The following is a 21,399-nucleotide window of genomic DNA, read 5'->3' on the forward strand; positions in this document are numbered from 1 at the left end:
TCTACTGATCCCCTTTGTAAAAAAACCCCTTTAACATTTAGATTACTCTGTCAACAGCAGTGCTTATTTATCCACCTTGTTTTTGAATTAATCATATATAGGTGCAGGAGTGGCTATGTGGTAAGTAGCTTGCTTACCAACCACATGGTTCCAGGTTCAGTCCCACTGCGTGGCACCTTGGGCAAGTGTCTTCTACTATAGCCTCGGGCCGACCAAAGCCTTGTGAGTGGATTTGGTAGACAGAAACTGAAAGAAGCCCATTGTATATATGTATATATATATATATGTGTGTGTGTCTGTGTTTGCCACCACATCATCGCTTGACAACCGATGCTTGTGTGTTTACGTCCCCGTAACTTAGTGGTTCAGCAAAAGAGACCGATAGAATAAGTACTAGGCTTACAAAGAATAAGTCCTGGGGTCGATTTGCTCGACTAAAGGCAGTGCTCCAGCATGGCCACAGTCAAATAACTGAAACAAGTAAAAGAGTAAAGAGTAATATTATATCTAAGCTCAAAGATTTTGATGATATGAATGGTTATTTTAAGAATGACATTATGGGATAGGTATGAGAGGTCAGATCTGACCAGTTCGAACATAAGGCAGATGGAGTATTTGGGCCTGGTATGGTTGGTTTAAACTCCAAAAGGTTAATCCATTTGGTTGGCAAAATCTAATATAATCCCTTAAATTATTATGGGGGTGTGGTGGTGGTGGTAGGTTCCCCAGTCAGCTGGAAATGGAACCCCACAACTGTTACCCTTTGGTGTTCAGATTATTCTGTCAAATGTTATCCATATTGTTTCGAAATAATCATGCGTTATATTTGAAGCATTGAGATTTCAGTGATGTGATTGGTTATTTTAAAAATGACATTGTAGGGTATGTGTAAGAGCCTGGATCTGGCCAGTTGAACATAAAACAAGTAGAATAATTGGGCCAGATATGACCAGTTTAACTCTTTAGCTTTCAGATTTCTTTGTCAAAAGTGTTGTTTATTGATTCACATTGTTTAGAATTAATCATGAATTATCTAGTAGCTTCACGATTTCGATGGTGTGTTTGTATATTTTAAGGATGGCATTGTAGTGCAAGTGTGAGGGGCAGGATCTGGTCAGTTTTAATGTAAACCAAGTAGAGTTGTGGGTTTAAATGCTAAAAGGTTAAAGTTTTCGTGAATGTTTGGTATGGTATAACAGCTTGCCACATTAAGTTGAAGTAAAGCCTCACCTATTTTCAAGTAAGGTAATATTTCCCCATGGCTAGACATGTTTTGCATGGAAGGACAATCCTCGCATGATGTTAACATTCATTTATGACTATCACAGGGCTAGGAGACATACCCCCCCACCACATACACACATGCACATATATATATAGATACATACACCTATATCTAAATCTTGTTCCACTATGATTGTTGGTGAAGTAGTCACTGCTATTTCAACCTTACCTGTTTATATGTTTAAGATTTACTGGATGATGATGGGCTTTTGCCATGATGTGATCAAAGAGTACATCAATAAAATGCTGCCAAAACAGCTGTTGTGAATGTGAAACCTCACTTGTATTCTTCATTTTATTTATATCTATCTGTCTGTGTGTCTGCTTGTCTATCTATTTTTCTATCAATCTACCTGTCTGTCTGCCTGCCTGACTGTATTTCTATCTAGGTGTCTATCTGTCTGTCTGTCTGCCTCTATACATACACACTCACACATATTTGTATGTAACTGGCTTCCTTGCAGTTTCCCTCTACTATGTTCGCTCACAAGGCTTTGGTTAGCTTGGGCTATAGTGGAACAAACTTGCCCAAGGTGCCATGCAATCGGACTGAGCCTGGGACCATGTGTTTGGGAAGCAAACTTCTTACCACACAGCCATGCGTTGTGTTATTCCTCCATTCCCTGACATGGAGGTCTATAAGAAGACCAAAAATAAGACGGATGGTGAGACTGTTGGAAATGCATTTGTTAATAGGGTGGTGGTGGTGGGGGGGATGTATTCTATCAGAACTAACCTGGGGTTAAGTAGCAACAATGACAACAACAACAAACAACAATGAAGAGAGAGAGAAGGAGTCTTTATACGATCTTTCGATCTGATAGATACACAACTGCAATCATCATCATCATCATCATCACCACTACTATAAACATCATTGGTATATTGACAAGAACCACTATGAAAACCACCACCACCACCACCACTATTACTGTCATATATATCATCTGCTTCACTGTCATCATAACTATTTTCATCAGTGTTAACATCGCCATTTATTATTCAGTTCGTTGTTGCACCTGGAAGGCCCAGCGACTGTCTGTCATTGCATGCACATTGCACCTCTGGCCTTGTCATTCATCATCATCATCATCATTATCATCATCACAGCCATTGTTATCATCATCATCATTTTAATCATCATCACTGTCATCGTCATCTTTATCCTGTTCATCATCACTTGTTTTCATCACCACCACCATCATCACCATCTTTATCATCACCACGAACATTACCACCACCATCACCCTCATTGCCACTCTCATCATCATCATCATCATCATCATCATCATCATCATCATCATCATCACTACCACCACACCACCACCACCATCATCATAATCACCGCTAACATCATCATGAGTGGCAGTAGCAGCAGCAGCAACACCAGAACCATCATTATCATCATTACTATTCTATATTTTTTTTGAGATGAGGAATTATGTACATTATTTACAATGGACGGATAGATCTCCTCACCTTGTTGTTATCACAATATTTCAGCTGGTGTACTCTCCAGCCTTCATCAGGTGTTCTGGTGGAATTTCGAACCCAACCCTTTATTTGACTAATGGGGTACACAGTTCTCATTCCTGAGGTATGTTACTGATGTTATTCTTCTGTTGATATTATTTTCCATTACGCTATATGCCCACGGACATATAGCATAGTGGATAACAGTGCAGGCTACTAACCCTAGGATTCTAAGTTCAGTCCCAGGCAGGGACTTGAAAAATAATATCAACAGAAAAATAGCATCTTAGGAATAAGAACAGTGTATCCCATTAGTCAAATAAAGGGTTGGGTTCAAAATTCCACCAGAACACCTGATGAAGGCTGGAGAGTACACCAGCTGAAATGTTGTGGTAACAACAAACAAGGTGAGGACACTGAGCCATCCATTGTAAATAATGTATTATCATCATTGTTTCACTACCACCACCACCACCACCACCATCATCATTAGCAGCAGCACCGAGACCATCATCATCATTGTTTCACCACCACCACAACCACCGCTACAACCAGCACCAGAACCGGCACCACCATCATTATCATCATTCTCGTCATCATCATCATCTTCATCATCATCATCATCATCATTAACAGCAGCTGCAGTAAGAGCAACAGTGTTGGTGGTGGTGTTAGTGGTGGTAGCACAGATAAGATGTACATATTAATAATGTGCAGTGTGTGTCTTAAACAGTTGCAAAATGACTGCAACAGCTGCAGTTTTGGTCATTGACAGATATAACATCTAATTAGGTTAATGGAAACACTGTGTGTGTATTTATGTATTTATATATATATATATATATATATATATATATATATACACACACATATACCTCTGTGTATATGTATTATGTGTGTGGGTATACATGTGTGTGTGTATGTGTGTATATTATGTATGTGTTTTGTATTATGTAAATGTGTGTGCGTTTGTAAGTGTTTGTATGTGTGCATGTGTATGTTTATGTGTGTATGTTTGGCTGGTGTTATATATATATTCTGTATTATGTATGTGTGTGTGTGGCTTGTGTATGTGTGTGTGTCTGGATTTAGCATACGTGTTATTGTGTAAGTTATGTGTATGGTTATATGATTATATATGTGTGTATTTATGTGATTACATATGTGTATGTGTGATTTTTATGCGTGTTTTTATGTATGTGACTCTCTGCCTCTATCTCTGTGTGTATATGTGAATGAGTGTGTGTATAATATATATATATATATATATATATATATATATATAAAACCAATTGACTGATAACAAAGAAGTGGAACTGAACCAGTGCATGTGTTATTGTTGACGTAATGACCCTCCCAATTTTTAATTTCTGTCCACCACAGCTGTGTGTGGGTGCTTCATTGGGTGTACAATGGGTGTACAATGTACATAGCTTTCCACCAATCAGATTATCAGGTTTCATGGATGCAAACAACTGTATAAATGACATCACAATAACACCACCAACAACAATAACAGAAACAAGGCAACCTTTGAGTTATTCACAGTATCAAGAAAGAAGAAAAAAAAATAATTGTATTCCGCCCAATGAAGTGCCTGCACATGACTGTTGCTGAGGAATATTCAACCATATAGGTGCTATATATTGTCCCCCAGACCTTAACAATTAGTATTGGTGTGTTTATATCCCCATAACTTAGCGGTTTGGTAAAAGAGACCAATAGAAGTACCAGTCTTACAAAGAATATGTCCTGGGGTCAATTTCTTCAACTAAAGGTGGTGCTCCAGCATGGAGACAATCAACTGACTGAAACAAGTAAAAGAATAAAAGAATATATAGTAATTATAAAGAATAATCCTGTGTAATGGTATGTGAATATAAACTCAGCAGCTTAAAGCTGGTGTAAGGTGCAGAACCAAATGTAGGGATCTCTTCCATCCTCATTTTATAGTATCCTTGTATTAATCTTACGCAAAGAGGAGTTCTGCATGTGTACCCGGTTCTAGAATATGCCTTACTGTAGGATAACATGTGATAGACAAATAACAACATTAAAGCTCTTAAATACATGTTATGGGGCTTTTACTCGAATGATACTATATATATATACATATATATATATATATATATATATGTCACAGTATATAGATTCAAGTAATCTGCTAATACTCATAAGAAAAGCTCCGTTGTGTTTCATTCTACAAAATATATTGATAACATAGCTTAAATTCTGCATTATTTTGAAGGAATTTTTGCATTTTGCGTTAATGCAACCATGTAAGTAATGTATTTATTATTTATTATTAAATATAATAATATAGATTATTTTCATGTTTTTAAGTTAGGAAACAATTTGTTGTGATGTTAGAATTTTTTTTTATCGTTAAATAAAATTTCGTCAAAGTATTTCACTGTCATTTATGACTTATGTGTGTGTGTGTGTATATATATATATATATATATATATATATATATTATAAGGTTTTCAACTTTTAAATTTTCATGTACCACCACCACAACTACCACCACCACAACTACTACCACCACAACTACCACCACCACAACTACCACCACCACCACTAATACCACCACCACAACTACCACCACCACAACTACTACCACCACCACAACTACCATCCTCTGGAAAATTATAATATATATATATATATATATATATATATTATAATTTTACCTGTCTATATTATAATTTTACCTGTCTATATTTTACCTGTCTATCTCTTCCATGTTTCACTCATTAGACTGTGGCCATGCTGGGGCACTGCCTTGAAGAATTTTAGTTGAACAGATCGACTCTAGCATTTATATATTAAAGCCTGCTACTTATTCTATCAGTCCCTTTTGCCATACGACTAAGTTACAGGGGCTTAAACGCACCAAGACCAGTTGTTAAGGTCTGATGGAGGAGGACAAACACATGCACAGTGGGACTGATCCTGGAACCATGTGGTTGGGAAGCAAACTTTTTACCACACAGTCATGCTTGCACTTTACACACACAAACACATTACATGTGTTTGTGTGTGTGTGTGTGTGTGTGTGTATATATATATATATATATATATTATATGTGTGTGTGTGTATATGTGTATATATATTTATATGTGTGTGTGTATGTGTGTGATATATATATATATATATATGTTATTAGGTGTATGCTTTCAGGCCTTATATATGTATGTGTATGTGTGTGCATTTAGGCTTACCTTTCTCTCCCTCTCTCTCTCTGTCACTCTCTCTCTGTCACTCTCTCTTTCTCACTCTCTCTCTCTCTCTCTCTCTCTCTCTCTCTCTCTCTCCGTCTCTGTGCTATAATTAAAATGCTGTCAGGCTAACGATATCGTCACCATTCTGTACTTTCCTTCAAAGTTTGAAACATTAGAAATTGCTAGCAGTAATGGTAGTGGTGATTGGGTTGGTGGTAGTGGTGGTGACGATGATGGTAAAGGTGATCGTTGAAGTGTTGATCATAGCGGTAGTGGTTGTGCGGAGTTATTGAGGTGGTAGTGGTGAATATCATAAGTAATGATGATTGATGCGCGTTGTGTAAGATGATAGGAGTGCTGTTGGTTGTAGTATATTAGTGGTGCTTGGAGGCATGGAGGCAATGGGGAGGGGTGGTGGTGTTATTAATAGCATTGGTGATTGTGGTATGTGACTGTTGAAGTTTTGGTGGTGTTGGGTGCTGTTGTGGTGCAGGTTGTAGTAATAGCAATAGTGGTGCTTGTAGTATGTTTGTGGTAGTGGTGGTGGTTGTTGTGGTGGTGTTGGTGGTAGTTATCATGGTGGTCGTAGTTGCAGTTGTGCTGGTGGTAGTTGTGGTGGTGGTAGTTGTGGTGGTAGTAGTTGTGGTGGTGGTAGTTGTAGTGGTAATGGCAGTGGTGGTTGTTGTCATGATGGTATTGGTGGTAGTTGTGGTGGTGGTGTTAGGTTTGCTTCAAATATGCTTATGTAATGGTTGTAGTGGTGATTGTAGTATATGTCATTGTCGTTGTTGTGGTGGGGGTGGGGGTGGTGGTGGTGGTGGTGGTGATGGTAAAGTTATATTCGTTATTGGAAGAAATCAGTTATAATTAAATTGTGTAAATTTCCCAACGGGTTTCACCGTTTTGACATGGCTACCGACCTGATGTCAATCTGATTTTACCTTCCAGGCACCTTCACTCAATATAAATTCATCTTTGCTAACATTGAAACAAGTATTCCCCAATGTTTTGTGCTGTTCTCAATGTCTTCGGCCCTTGTGGCCAATTAAAGGAATAATCAGTATTCCTCCTCCTCCTCCTCCTCTTCCTCCCACTCCATTAATGCCACTAAGTATTTTGTCCATGTTTATGTCTTGAGTTCAATTTCCACCGAGGTCGACTTTGCCTTTCATCCTTTCGGGGTCGATAAATTAAGTACCAGTTGCGTACTGGAGCTGAAATTTCTGGCCTTGTGCCTTCAGTATAAAGGATTATTATTATTATTATTATTATTATTATTATTATTATTATTATTATTGAGTGAGAGAGCAGTGCATGCCATCAAAATGACACTTGTGGGGTAAAATATACAAAGCCCATTATACCCATCATGACCACCAATCTAGTAAGGGTCTACTAGGCACCTGCATTACAACCATATGTGCTTGACATGATGATCTCATATCAAGATAGACAGTGCATGACCTTGCAGGTGGGGTCCAGTTAGAATTTCCTTCAGGTTGAGTAGCCCATCCCGCTCAGAAGGTCCCTGAATAAGGGTTGTTTAAGGAGGATGAACAAAACACTCATGTTTCCAAAGTGAATTATTCAAACCCCAAAGAATTCCTTTCAACACATGGCTATGATGCTCCCCACTACTTCTGCTCACGATCAGAGATGTACATATCATTAGCCACTAAAGGACATGCTCAACTGGTTAAGGTCAAACAACTGACAAGCAAATCTGTGGCATTGAGCAGAATATTTGCTGTAGCCCATCTTTTTATACCAAGACAAAACAATGTAGATGATAACACTTCCAATCAGTTAAGATGAGAAGCCATGAGAGCCACTGCCTGGTACTACATCCATTATTATTATTATTGTTATTGTTATACAAAAGCTATTGCTAATTTAATTAGCAAGGGTATCATGATATTATCCCAGGGTTTGGTGATAACATGCCTTCTCAAAACTCAAGAATCTTTCTGAGGATTTTTACGGAATACAAGATCTCATTTTTCTGCAGGTTGACAATGTGTGATTCAGTTTCACTATTCTTCAGCTTTTTAGGTAGCACTTAATGTTGTACCAAGTGGACCTGTTACCATATGAACAGTTGTCACCTTTGTCTCCCACAATTTCTTCCTCTCTCTGGTTAGGTCCTGATATTTCTTTGGTATTTACTCTACTCTCATATGGGATTGTGTAGTCAGTGATTCTGTATTGTTTCTTCTTTCTGCTTTCTCTCCTCTACAGTCAGTGGAAGTGCAATGGCCCAGTGGTTAGGGCAGCGGACTCGTGGTTTTAAGATCGCGGTTTCGATTCCCAGACCGGGCGTTGTGAATGTTTATTGAGCGAAAACACCTAAAGCTCTATGTGGCTCTGGCAGGGGATGGTGGCAAACCCTGCTGTACTCTTCCACCACAACTTTCTCTCACTCTTACTTCCTGTTTCTGTTGTACCTGTAATTCAATGGGTCAGCCTTGTCACAGTGTGTCACGCTGAATATCCCCGAGAACTACGTTAAGGGCACACATGTCTGTGGAGTACTCAGCCACTTGCATGTTAATTTCACGAGCAGGCTGTTCTGTTGATCAGATCAACTGGAACCCTCGACGTCGTAAGCAACGGAATGCCTCTACAGTCATATCTGGTCTTCTTGCTTCAATCGTATGTGGAAAAATCCTATAAATTTTTGTTACCATTCACCATGACAGCCTCTAGCTTATGTTCCTACCACTTTTCTATCACTTCTGATCCACAGATTTGGCTAACATTCTGATACACTCTTTTACTGGCCCAAACATGCTCTTTTTGTGCTTCTGTAATCCACTTACTTTGAAGAGGGTTAATACTTTTGCCTCCTTTTCCACACATTCTGTATTTGATTTCTGACTTTTTTTTTTCACCAATCTTTGTCAAATGGCTTGTTCCTGAGTAGTTATAATTAGCAATTCAGTTTCCCATCTCTCAGCCATAAAACTAGCTTTCTTTCCTTCCAATATTCTCAGTTTGTTGAATGAATTGACCATGTAGATCTTTCTCTTTCCAGTTATCTATCCTTTCTTTCTTCCATTTATTCTTGAAATCTCTCACTGTGTTATTTGATATTTTTAGGTGCAGAGTCTTTCCTCACTATGCATGGCATAGATTTTCAAACACCGAAATTACAGCACCAAGGGTGTCTTCTGCAATAAAAAACCTCTGCTTTGTTCCCTTCTTGGTAAGTAGAACCTGGTATTAATTTCATTAATGTGTGTTATGCATTCAGAGCAGTTTCCTCATTTAAGCCAATCCCTGTAGCTCTGTCTTTGTCCACTTTAACCCTCTAGCATTTAAACCAGCCATATCCAGCCAAAATATTTGGCCTGTTTTATGTTCAAACCAACCATATCTGGCCTCTCACACCTACCCTACAATGTCATTTTCAAAATAAACAATCACATCATCAAAATCTTGGTTCTACAAAATAATGCACGAACAATACAAAGCAATGTGAATGAAGACACACACACACACACACACACACACACACACGCATGCACGCACGTACACGCACACACACACACACACACACACACACACACACACACACACACACACACACACACACACACACACACACACACACACAATAAGCTCTCCACGGTTTCTGTCTGTCAGAAACTGAGCATTCCACACACATTTGAACCCTTAATGTAGTTCTCAAAGGCGTTGACCCTTTGAAATATTGATACTACTTGTTTTTGCCAGCTGAGTGGACTGTAGTAATGTAAAATAAAATGTCTTGCTCAAGGAATTGAACTCATGAACTTGCGATTGTGAACAGCCAAATACCTTTACCACTTGTCCATGTGCCTTCACACTAAAGTAATAGGTCCATAATTTCTTGCATCCCTTCCCTTTTTCCTTCCATATATTTACCCTATTCTTCCTGTGGTCTTCCATATTGATATTCCATTGTTTGTACATTTAGTATAAAATGATTTGGAAAAATGCTTTGCAGAATTTGTTCTGGTTCTTTGCAATTGATTTGAATTCCTATCAAGGTTGGCTTTGCCGTTTATGTTTTTGGGATTGCTAAAGGAAAACACCACTCAAGAACTGAAGTCATTAGTAATGGTTAATCTCTCCCTACATCAACAAAGGTTATTATTCTTTCTTGTTGTTGTGGCTGCTACTGGAGCAAGAGGAGGGGGAGGAGGCAGTGAGTCGGTAGAATTGGTAGCACGCTAGACAAAATGCTTTGCAGCATTTCATCTGTCTTTACATTCTGAGTTCAAATTCTGCCGAGGTCAACTTTGCTTTTCATCCTATTGGAGTCAATGAAATAAGCGCTGGGGTCGATGCAATCATCTAGTTCCCTCACCCCCAAATATCAGGCCTTGTGCCTGTTGCAGAAAGAATTATTATTATTTTCCAATTAATTTGCATTTTATTTCATCTTCCAACTGGATCTCAGCCAGAGACCTAAAGCACATATATATTAGATGGATTATTTATCATCATCATCATCATATAAATGTTCAGTATTTGGTAGATTGAAGCAAATCTCTACTGCATCACCTGCTACACCTCCATGTTGCTGGGGTGTGTGCAGCATTGTGTGTTCTTTCCTGCTGTTTGGAGTGTGCAAACTCTTCCTGGGGCTGTATTGTGTTAGTTTTCCTTGGAACGGTCTTTTGTTGTGTTGCTGCTTGTATTGTGTGTGTAATGCTTTAGTTTTCTGGGTTGTTTTGTATAGGTTGTATTATTGGATTGATACTGTCTAGCGTAGGATGTGGGCTGTTCCTAGCAGGGCTATTTTTTGGACAGTGTGTAGGGTTGAGGATCCAGGTACAGCTTCTACATTTTTGTTCATGTGTTTTTTTTTATCATGCCCATTGCTCCAATTATTATTGGTATTGTTTTTACCTTCATGCTCCACATTTTGAATACTTCGATTTCAAGGTCTTTTTGTGCTTTGACTATTTCTCTACTTCTTTTTTGGACAATATTTTGATCAGAAGGGACTGCAAAGTATATCAGTAAGCTGGTATTTTTCCCCCCAGTCCTTGACTATTATGTCTGGGCAATTAGTTTTTATTTCTCAGTCAGTTTGAACCAGCATATGCCAGATGATTGTAGCTTGATCGTTGTCTTGTACTTTGCTTGGCTAATGCTTATACCATCTGCTGTCAGTTTTGATGTTGTAATGCTGGCATATTGTCCAGTGGATATAACTGCTTACTTTGTCGTGTCTGTGTACATTTTCAAACTTGGCAAGGACTGGGCAGCTCAAGATGATGTGGTCAGCTGTCTCATTGTGCTGGTTGCACATTCTGCATTTGGTGTTGAGGCCTGTTTTCATTATTTCGTTTCTGTAATTGTTTGTAGTCAGGCATTGGTCTTGTGCAGTGAGAATCAGTCCTTCTTTCTGTTTTGGCTTTTAGTCCAGGGCCTTTGAGCTATTGTTGGCTTTTACTTAGGTTCACTTCCTCTCTGTCAATCCTTGCAGGGTATTGAAGTGATTTTTTTCTCCATTTCTTCTCCAGTATCTTTCGTAATTCAGTTTTCATGTTGTGTTTTGTCTCTTGGACCATTTCTGCTATTAATATTATTATTATAATATGAAGCGGGACCTGAAATAGCTTATATATATTGTATACTCACGAAAGTATGTGTATATATATATATATATATATATATATATATATATATATATATATATATATATATCTGTATACAGTAAAGTATATGACCGGTCATAGTGACCAATGGTTTTGCACCCATAAAGGGCTTAACCCTATGGATGACTCTCTCTCTCTCACACACACACACACACACATATATATCCTCACCTCTCTTGTTCTTTGACTCTCTGCACTTACCTATGCATTGACACAGGCATGGCTGTGCAGTAAGAAGCTTGCTTCCCAATCATATGATTCCAGGTTCAGTCCCTCTGAGTAACACCTTGGGCAAGTGTCTACTATAGCCTTGGGCTAACCAAAGCCTTGGGCTAACCAAAGCCTTGGGCTAACCAAAGCCTTGGGCTAACCAAAGCCTTGGGCTAACCAAAGCCTTGTGAGTGGATTTGATAGATGGAAATTGAAAGAAGCCTGTGTGTGTATGTGTGTTTTTGAGTCTGTGTTTGTCCTTAACCAGTGTTGGCATATTTACAACACATAACTTAGTGGTTTGGCAAAAGAGACAGATAGAATAAATACCAGGCTTAAAAAAAAGTCCTGGGGTTGATTTGTTTAACTAAAACCTCAAAAATGGCTGCTCCTTGCATAGAATTTGAAATCCATATATTACCTGCATATACATACATATCTACATGTACGCATAAATGAACAGACACAAACACAGACACATTTGTAATAAAGTGAGAGAGGGAGGGAGAGATAAAGCCTCAGGTTGAGAGGGAAAGGAAAGAATATGCAAAGTGAAATTTCATTTGTAACTCTGAAATGAGTGAAGAAATTAGTTATTTTTATGGATGAATGTCCTGTATTCCATCTTTATGTAAATCCTTATTATCTTTCTTTTTCACTTGCTAAATGCATTTGATTAGAAGTGTGTGTGTGTGTGTGTGTGTGTGTGTGTGCCTCTGTGTGTCCGTGTGGCGTGCATCAATGTGTGTGAAGGTGTGTGTGCACGTGTGTGTGTTTGTGCAATTGTTTGTGTATGTGTGAATTTGTGCATGTACATGTGTGTGTGTGAGGCTTACATATTCTTTTTGTCTGTGTGATTGTCTTACTGTCTGTCTGTTGGGCAGTTTAGATCGATAAATAGATAGACATGTAGACAGACAGCTAGACAAACAGATTTTCAACCCTTGAGACATTTTGCTACTTCTGTGATTTTTAATAAAAAACATATGTGTTGAGTTCTATTTCCCTGCTTTCATTACTAAAACTCCCCTGCCATCTCTCTCTTTCTCTCTCTCTCTCTCTCTGAATATATATATATATATATATATATGTATGTATGTAAACATGTATAAATATATATATATATATATATACACACACACATATATGTATGTATATATATATATATATATATATATATATATATATATATATATATATATATATATATACACAAAAATAAGAGGAATGACCAGCAAAAGTGGATTCCTATATGCTAGAAATAGATGGCGAATCATCTAACCACGAAAAATATGTTCTCAGTAAAAATTTTACTGAGAACTTATTTTTCGTGGTCAGATGATTTTTGTATGTAATATAATTTTAATCTTTGGATTTTTTTAATATGCTAGACCACTGGTTTTAATTGATTAATGTCAATTTCTACCCTTATTAATAAATTTATATATATATATATGTTTCGAAACGCTTAGTTTAGTATGGTGGCAGCTGATGAAGGAAATGTTCTCTATGTGGCCTGTGTGTTTTCTGTGCTCTGTTTATGTTCTATTTTTCATTTTGTCCACGTTTTTTGTGACGTCCTGTACCCAGATATGCATCTATATATACATGTAGATGTAGGTATGTACATACATGTACGTATATATGCATATACTCACATATCATTTGTATTATATATATATGTATATGTATGTATATACAGATATATCTATATTATTTATATTATGTATGTATGTATATATATATATATATATATATATATGATGTAGGGTTTTTTAAATCAAAGCTGGACCTCTTCCTGTCGAGAGTCCCAGATGAATCTACCTCGTGGCAGGAGGTGGAAATGAGGGTTGCTAAATCAAATGGCATTCTTCACCAAGTGCCACAAATTGTAAGAGGCTCCCTGTAATAACAGTGTAGCAACAAGGCGGTGCATCAGCATGGCCGCAGCTCTAAGCTGAAACTATAATAAAAAAATTTTAAAAATCCATATATATATATATATATATATATATATATATATATATGACTACTGACCGAGACCTTTGGAAATGTGCTGTGCGTGAGAAGACCCAGCAAGCCAAGTGAGATCGTTGCCAGTGCCCCTGGACTGGCTCTTGTGCGGGTGGCACATAAAAGACACCATTTCGAGCGTGGCCGTTTTCGTGTGGGTGACACGTAAAAGCACCCACTACACTCTCTGAGTGGTTGGCGTTAGGAAGGGCATCCAGCTGTAGAAACTCTGCCAAATTAGATTGGAGCCTGGTGTAGCCATCCGGTTGCACCAGTCCTCAGTCAAATCGTCCAACCCATGCTAGCATGGAAAGCGGACGTTAAACGATGATGATGATGATGATGATGATGATATATATATGTGTATGGATAATAATAAATGGAGCAAAACACATGTCAATAAAAGTTCCTTTAATTCCTACACATGTTTCGAAATAAATGAGATTTCTTTCACAAAGAAGAAAGAGCTGTTGGGGTTCCTCATTTATTTCTCTTCAGGGAGTTCATAATAAAACATGTAATAGCAAGACAAAAACGAAATGATAGGGTAACTTACGAGTAGAGATGTTACATGGTCCATGTAACTCTCATTTATTTCGAAACATGTGTAGGAATTAAAGGAACTTTTATTGACATGCGTTTTGCTCCATTTATTATTATCCATATCTTCTCAAAATGTATCACTTTAACTTGGTATCTCTACCTGTAAAACGGCTGTGACATCTTGTTTTTTAGTGTAATTTTGCTACCTCGGGTAACTATTAATATATTTAAATTATCGAAAGTTTTAATAACAGAGATAATATTAATATATACATAAACTAATATATATATATATATATATATATATATATATGCATGCATATGCATATATATATATATGCATATATATACATATGTATTTATATATACATATGCATATATATATTCACATAATCATCATCCAGTGTTTTAAATCTGGGTTTTGTCCCCATTAACGGGGGTGGCTGGATCTACCTCAATGCCATAGCAACCAAAGTAGGCACGTGCAGCCCACCACAACCTTTGGGCTGGCTGGTGTCCATTCTCCTTTGCTGCCATGAGGCTTTTTTGGACCTGGATTTTCTACAGGGAACATGCCCTTGCTTACCCCCAACCTCAGTTTCTGGACATGTATGGTCCCGAAACCAAGACCATGATTCTTAAGAAATGTGGTGGAAAACTAGCTTATGTGGTTAGGGTTAGGGTTTCTGTCTCCCAAATCCACTCATAATGCTTCCCAACCATGTGGTTGGGAAGCAAGCTTCTCACCTACACAGTCATTCTAGCACCTAATATGTTTGTGTGTGTATACAGTTGTTGTTAAATCGAGCATCGATAAAGGTTATTCAGGCAGAGTTGCCTCCCTTAGCTAAAGACCTCAAAATTGTTTGACCCAACCTCTTTTTGAAGGTGATTTTTGTAGTAAAAAAGTTTTGTTTTGCAAAAGAGTTGTTGTAGTTATTTGGTAGCCAAAAGATTTCTGAATCGTTTGATACCTCATAAGCCAAAATTGGCAACTCTGTTCTTGAATCCATAAGGAACATATGCACACATACACACGCATGCACGCACGCACGCGCGCACGCACGCACACGCACACACACACACACACACACACATACACACACACACACCCACCAGAACTCTGTTTTATGTATTAAGATAAATTAAGTCAGAAGATCTTAGATGAATATATTTATTTCACCAGTTGAAATCTACAGGATACCAACAGTTTTGCAGCCAACATCATGCAAATATCATTTATTTTAGTGTTTAATAAATCATTTTACATGTCTACGCTTGTGTGTATGCTATAAATTGCATAATACTATTTGTTGGCACTCCGTCGCTTACGATGTCGAGGGTTCCAGTTGATCCGATCAATGGAACATCCTGCTTGTGAAATTAACGTGCAAGTGGCTGAGCACTCCACAGACACATGTACCCTTAACATAGTTCTCGGAGATATTCAGCGTGACACAGTGTGACAAGGCTGACCCTTTGAATTACAGGCACAACAGAAACAGGAAGTAAGAGTGAGAGAAAGTTGTGGTGAAAGAGTACAACAGGGTTCACCACCATCCCTTGCCGGAGCCTCGTGGAGCTTTAGGTGTTTTCGCTCAATAAACATTCACTGGGCCCGATCTGGGAATCGAAACCGTGATCCTATGACCGCGAGTCCGCTGCCCTAACCACTGGGCCATTGCACCTCCGCATAATACTATTGTACATTTTAGAAATGAATGTAGATATAGAAGGCTAGGTCATCACATCAACAGAATATCATGGTTTCATCAATTTTTAAACTCTCATTATACACATACAAAAACATTTTGAGGAAATATCTTCTGCTTGTGTCAGTTATTTGTCTGTGGCCATCCTGGGGCACCATTTTGATGAGCATTTAGCTGAACAAATCGACCCCAGGACTTATTTATTTTACAATCTAGTATTTATTCTATCAGTTTCTTTTGCCAAACTGGTAAGTTATGGGGATGTAAACACACCAGCACTGGTTGTCAAGTGGCGCTGGGGGAACAAAGAGAGAAGTGAAGAGGTGGGGGTGATTTGGAGTGAATGTCTGTTTGTTTAAACAATTATGTGTGTGTGTGTGTGTATACCTACACATGATGGGCTTCTTTCAGTTTCTGTCTACCAAATCCACTCATAATGCTTTGGTTCACCTGAGGCTATAGTAGAAGACACTCGCCCAAGGTACCGTGCAGTGAGACTGAACTCAGAACCATGTTGGGAAGCAAGCTTCTTACTACACAGTCTCACCTGCACCTTCTATTTAATGTGCATGTATATGTATATAAATGCATATATATGTGCATGCACACATCGACTCCCTTCCACATGCACACATACTTGCTAGTACATATGCACATGCACAAACACACACACAAACATAACTAGCAACAAAACAAAACTAACTTCTTCTCTTATTCCCTACTCATTGGTGCCCATTCACCTGTGACTAATCTGTCTCCTACTAAGGGGCGCAAAATCTCTGGGTGCTACTTCAAAGTGATATTGAACTGGTTCCCCCGTGTTTCACAGCTTCTTTCCACCTGAATAGTTGTAAAAATAGCTGGTAGACAATTATATGATGCATTGCAAAAGAAACTAATATTGCAGGTAAAATTCTTCAAAGAGATTCTCCGCGGGAAGCTAATTAACTAACGATCCAAAACTAATGATTCCCCCTCATCTCTAAAAGAAGAGGTGGGGGGTTATTTGGGGCGAATGCCTATTTGTTTAAACAATTGTGTGTGTGTGTGTGTACTAGACTTAAAAATAAGTGTTTGATTTGTTTGACTAAAACTTTTGGGGTGGCATCCCAACCCGGTTGCAGTCTTAAAACTGAAATGGGAAAAATACAAAATAGAAGTTACACAAACACAAATAAACAAGCAAACAAACAAACACACACACACACCTATGTATAAATATATGTGTGAATATAGTCCTATATTTAAGAGATGAGGAATTATTTACATTATTTACATTTGACGGATATTTCTCCTCATCTTGTTTGTTGTTAACACAATGTTTCGGCTGATATACCCTCCAGCCTTCGTCAGGTGTCTTGGGGAAATTTCGAACCTGGGTTCTCATTCCTAGCGATGTTACTATTATTATTTATTATTATTATTACTATTATTAATCAGGTCGCTGCCATGAATCGAACTCGGAACCTTGGAGTTAGTAGCCCGCGCTCTTAACCACTACGCCATATGCCCGTGGGCAATTATGGGGTGAATTTTAAGGCTTATAAATCTATTATTTTTCTATCCTTCCTCAATACCGGTTCCCATATGCTATTCATATCTGCACTCGTTCTGCTTAGGAGGTTGTTGTGTCCTAGCATATGTGCTGCTTCTTTTAGTTTTCGTGTGGGATGAAGTTAAAATAATAGACAGGGAACAACACTGGCGTAGTGGTTAAGAGCGCGGGCTACTAACCCCAAGGTTCCGAGTTCGATTCACGGCAGCGACCTGATTAATAATAGTAATAATAATAATAAATAATAATAGTAACATCGTTAGGAATGAGAACCCAGGTTCGAAATTTCCCCAAGACACCTGACGAAGGCTGGAGCGTATATCAGCCGAAACGTTGTGTTAACAACAAACAAGATGAGGAGAAATATCCGTCAAATGTAAATAATGTAAATAATGTGTGAATATGTATGTATATGTATGTATATATATGTATATATATGTATATATATATATATAACCCATGCTAGCATGGAAAGCGGACGTTAAACGATGATGATGATGATATATATATATATATATATATATATATATATATATATATATATATATATGTGTGAGAAAGTTGGTATGTGAAAGCACGTGGTTGGATGTATAAAAGATAATAAGAGTGAAAGAACTACAGAAGGCTTGTGTTACATGGTTAAGGTATATATTTAAATTATGTTAGAAAAATGTTATAAAATCTTTTTGGTATATAAACATTGTATTTTGAGAAATAACCGGTTTCGTGTTGTCTTTTCAAATTTCTCTACTTCATTGTAACGTGTTTGCTCCAGTCTGAGAAAGAAGAGTTCTAGATAGGGGGAGGTAATTAGGGATTTCTTCCGGTATAGGGGAGATAATCGAAATCTAGGATGTGGTAGAATTTGATTAATTTACCATGGTTTTGTTCTATATTTTTTTCCCCCTTTTTTCTCAGTGGGGTGATGAATTTCCTTATTTAAATGTGTTAGCAATGGTTAAGTTTGGGTTTGTATTTTTGAATGAAAAAGGTTTCCTTATTTAATCTAATCTGTGTTGGTGTTTTAATGGCACATTGATAAAAAGGAAAGATTATAAATTGTGGTAGCATTTGTTTTGCGCATTTCTCAATATGATCACTAAAAGGTATCATTCGGTATTCTGGGTATGCAATCTGCTGGCGGTGCAGAGTGCATCTACGTCTGAGCGATAATCCTGTGGTCTCTATGTAGTTCTCGTGGCAGCCCGGACATCTTATTATATAAATAAGATTTTCTGAGGCACAAGTAAAGTTAGATTTAACTTTGAATTTGTGTCCCTATACATACACACAAACACACATACACTTATATATGTGTCTCTCTCTCTCTCTCTCTCTATATATATATATATATATATATATATGTATATGTGCGTACACACACATTTTCTGCTACAAAATCACTTATCTTGTATATGCCGATAACTGTATGTGTTTGTGTTTGTTCTTGTTTGTGTGTGTGCATATATATATTCATACTCACACATGTATGTAGACACACATGCCTGCAGACATGCATATATGTATCATATTTAGATATATTTATATAATGTTTAATGTATGAAGGTGTGAAGGTGCAGGTGTACTCAATTACTCAGTGCTTGCATTGAAGTTTATTAACCTCGGTAAATGTGTGTAGGTGTGTATGTGTATGTGTGTGTGTGTGTGTTATGTATTTAAGTCTCTGCTTCACTAGATTCATATTTAGATCCACATTCATCTCACAGCCATGTGCAGTTGTCTGGGTATCCATTAAAATGACTGGGTATTTATAATGTTCTCAGATAACCGCAGTTCCTCAAATATCATATGAAAGTGGTCAGAAGACCTTTCTTACATAATTTATTATCACATTGCCATGCTGGAACAATCTGACTGGAAGGAGAAGAATAGTTCCAACAACATGGTAGAAGTTAGAGGACAGCCGTATGTCCATCTACTTTTGTTAGTAATGTATGTGAATGGGATTAAAGTGTAGAAGACAGCTATTGTATTAGCTGGCACCGAAGATGCTCTCTTGCAAAAGATGTACTTCTGTTTTGCAAGTATATTTTGTAGATAAAACAAATTTAGTATTAAAAGGTAAATAAAGAAAACTTCTAGCAATGCCGAAAGTTTTATAAAAAAAAAAATCTTTATAGTTTGGGTGCAAAGTTCCATCCTCAGAAAGAAGCATTCCAAGGAATGTCTAGTTACATTGATTTTATTATTTTATTTAAACTGCTCGGTGTTTGTGTTAGCAGCAGCAGCAGCATCAGCAACTCTCCAACTACCGGAGCAAATAACTCTCCAACTGTTGGTCCTTGTGACATATTTTCACATGGTGGTGGTGGAAGATGGTGTTTTGTGGCATATGTTATGATGTTGGTCATAGTTGCCAGCCCAACTGCAATTGTCTGTTAATTTTGGGGTTGAGGCAGTGAATCAGTATAGCATCCTTGATGTGAATACTTCCTGTATCCTTCTCTGAGGCCAATCTGGAGGCATCTATCTCTTTGGTGGTGTTGCTACATTTGGTTAAGTGTTAGTGGAAGGAAGACATGTCAGTAGTGATGTACACTTATAAATTTAGTATGATTTTTCATATGCTTATTGAAAGATATTTTAAAATGGTTTTGCAGAGGAAAGTGTAAGATTCTGTCCTTGTAAATACAATGTTGTGACACTATATTAGAATAGTATTTAATCGTGAATTTATATTTAAACTATGTTATTTAAGTACTAAATTTCAATTCTTTCCCCTTTCAAATTAATTGTAGAGTTGTTTATATTTTCGTTAAGAAAATTGCAGTACAAGATGTGAAACTTGCATTTTTTGCTATGATGGTTTGTGTTAACACAGGCGGCCACCACAGTGGTGCGCCATTGCTATGGTTTTGTTGTCATCTACTCATTATAAATAGTTGATGAGCAAATGAAAGTTTAACATTCCTTTCATCTTCCTTGAAGAATTTTCATTTAGATAATTAACAAATGTTTCTTAAAGGTAAAGCAGTCATTAAATAATGTAAGCCACATACCAGGTGTAAGCTATGTATATATATGAAAGGAGTTATAACAAAAAGTGTAATCTCTCCACACAAATATTGATGTACCATAATCAATTTTTTGTAAGTTTATGCTAATAGACTGTGATGTTTTGGCTTGTTTTCAATATTTCATAATTAGTTTTAAGTTTAATCTCTTCAGTTTTTCTATAGAATTTAGAACCAGCATTGAAAGTCAAGTTTCATATATGCATATGTCTATGTAAACAGTGAGATCGAAGATAGAAAAATAGGTAATGGGTGTATATGCATGTTTCAGGAGTTATTGCTCCTTCTTCAGTATCACATCCAACCCATTAAGCATCCATGAACTCATTGTTTAAATACCCAATAAGTTTATTGGTGTAACACGATTGGGTGGACCAATTTACATACTAAACACATTTCTGGTAACTGGTATGTACATATCAATTGTTTGTAGAGGCACTGTAGTTTGTTTGTTTTGCAATCATAAGAGAATAAAATTGAAACTCAGTACTGGTATAATGTAGTTTAGATATGATAATATTATGGTTGCATTGTTTATAAAGATTTATTTGTATACAAAATGTAACTTTCAGTGCTGGCCCTAAATTCTATTGGAACCTGTAGAGATAAACTTAGAAAGGATTGGATCAAACTGTTAACACAAAAGATAGGATTCATTGTTGACTTATAGACCTTTAATATATTTGGTTGCAAAATG

General features: G+C 37.3%; 1 long non-coding RNA gene across 5 annotated transcripts in view; it reads left to right on the top strand.

Annotated features, from left to right (window-relative positions):
- The window catches only part of LOC128250710 (uncharacterized), a 353,509-nt gene that overhangs the window by 142,075 nt on the left and 190,035 nt on the right, over positions 1 to 21,399 (top strand). For all 5 annotated transcript variants that reach the window (XR_016238436.1, XR_016238437.1, XR_016238434.1 and 2 more), the window contains exon 3: positions 9,083 to 9,188. This is a non-coding gene — a long non-coding RNA (uncharacterized LOC128250710). The remainder of the gene's footprint in view (positions 1 to 9,082; positions 9,189 to 21,399) is intronic.

This window comes from Octopus bimaculoides, chromosome 25 (genome assembly GCF_046866305.1).
Source record: "Octopus bimaculoides isolate indiv1 chromosome 25, ASM4686630v1, whole genome shotgun sequence".
Classification (NCBI taxonomy): Eukaryota; Metazoa; Mollusca; class Cephalopoda; order Octopoda; family Octopodidae; genus Octopus; species Octopus bimaculoides.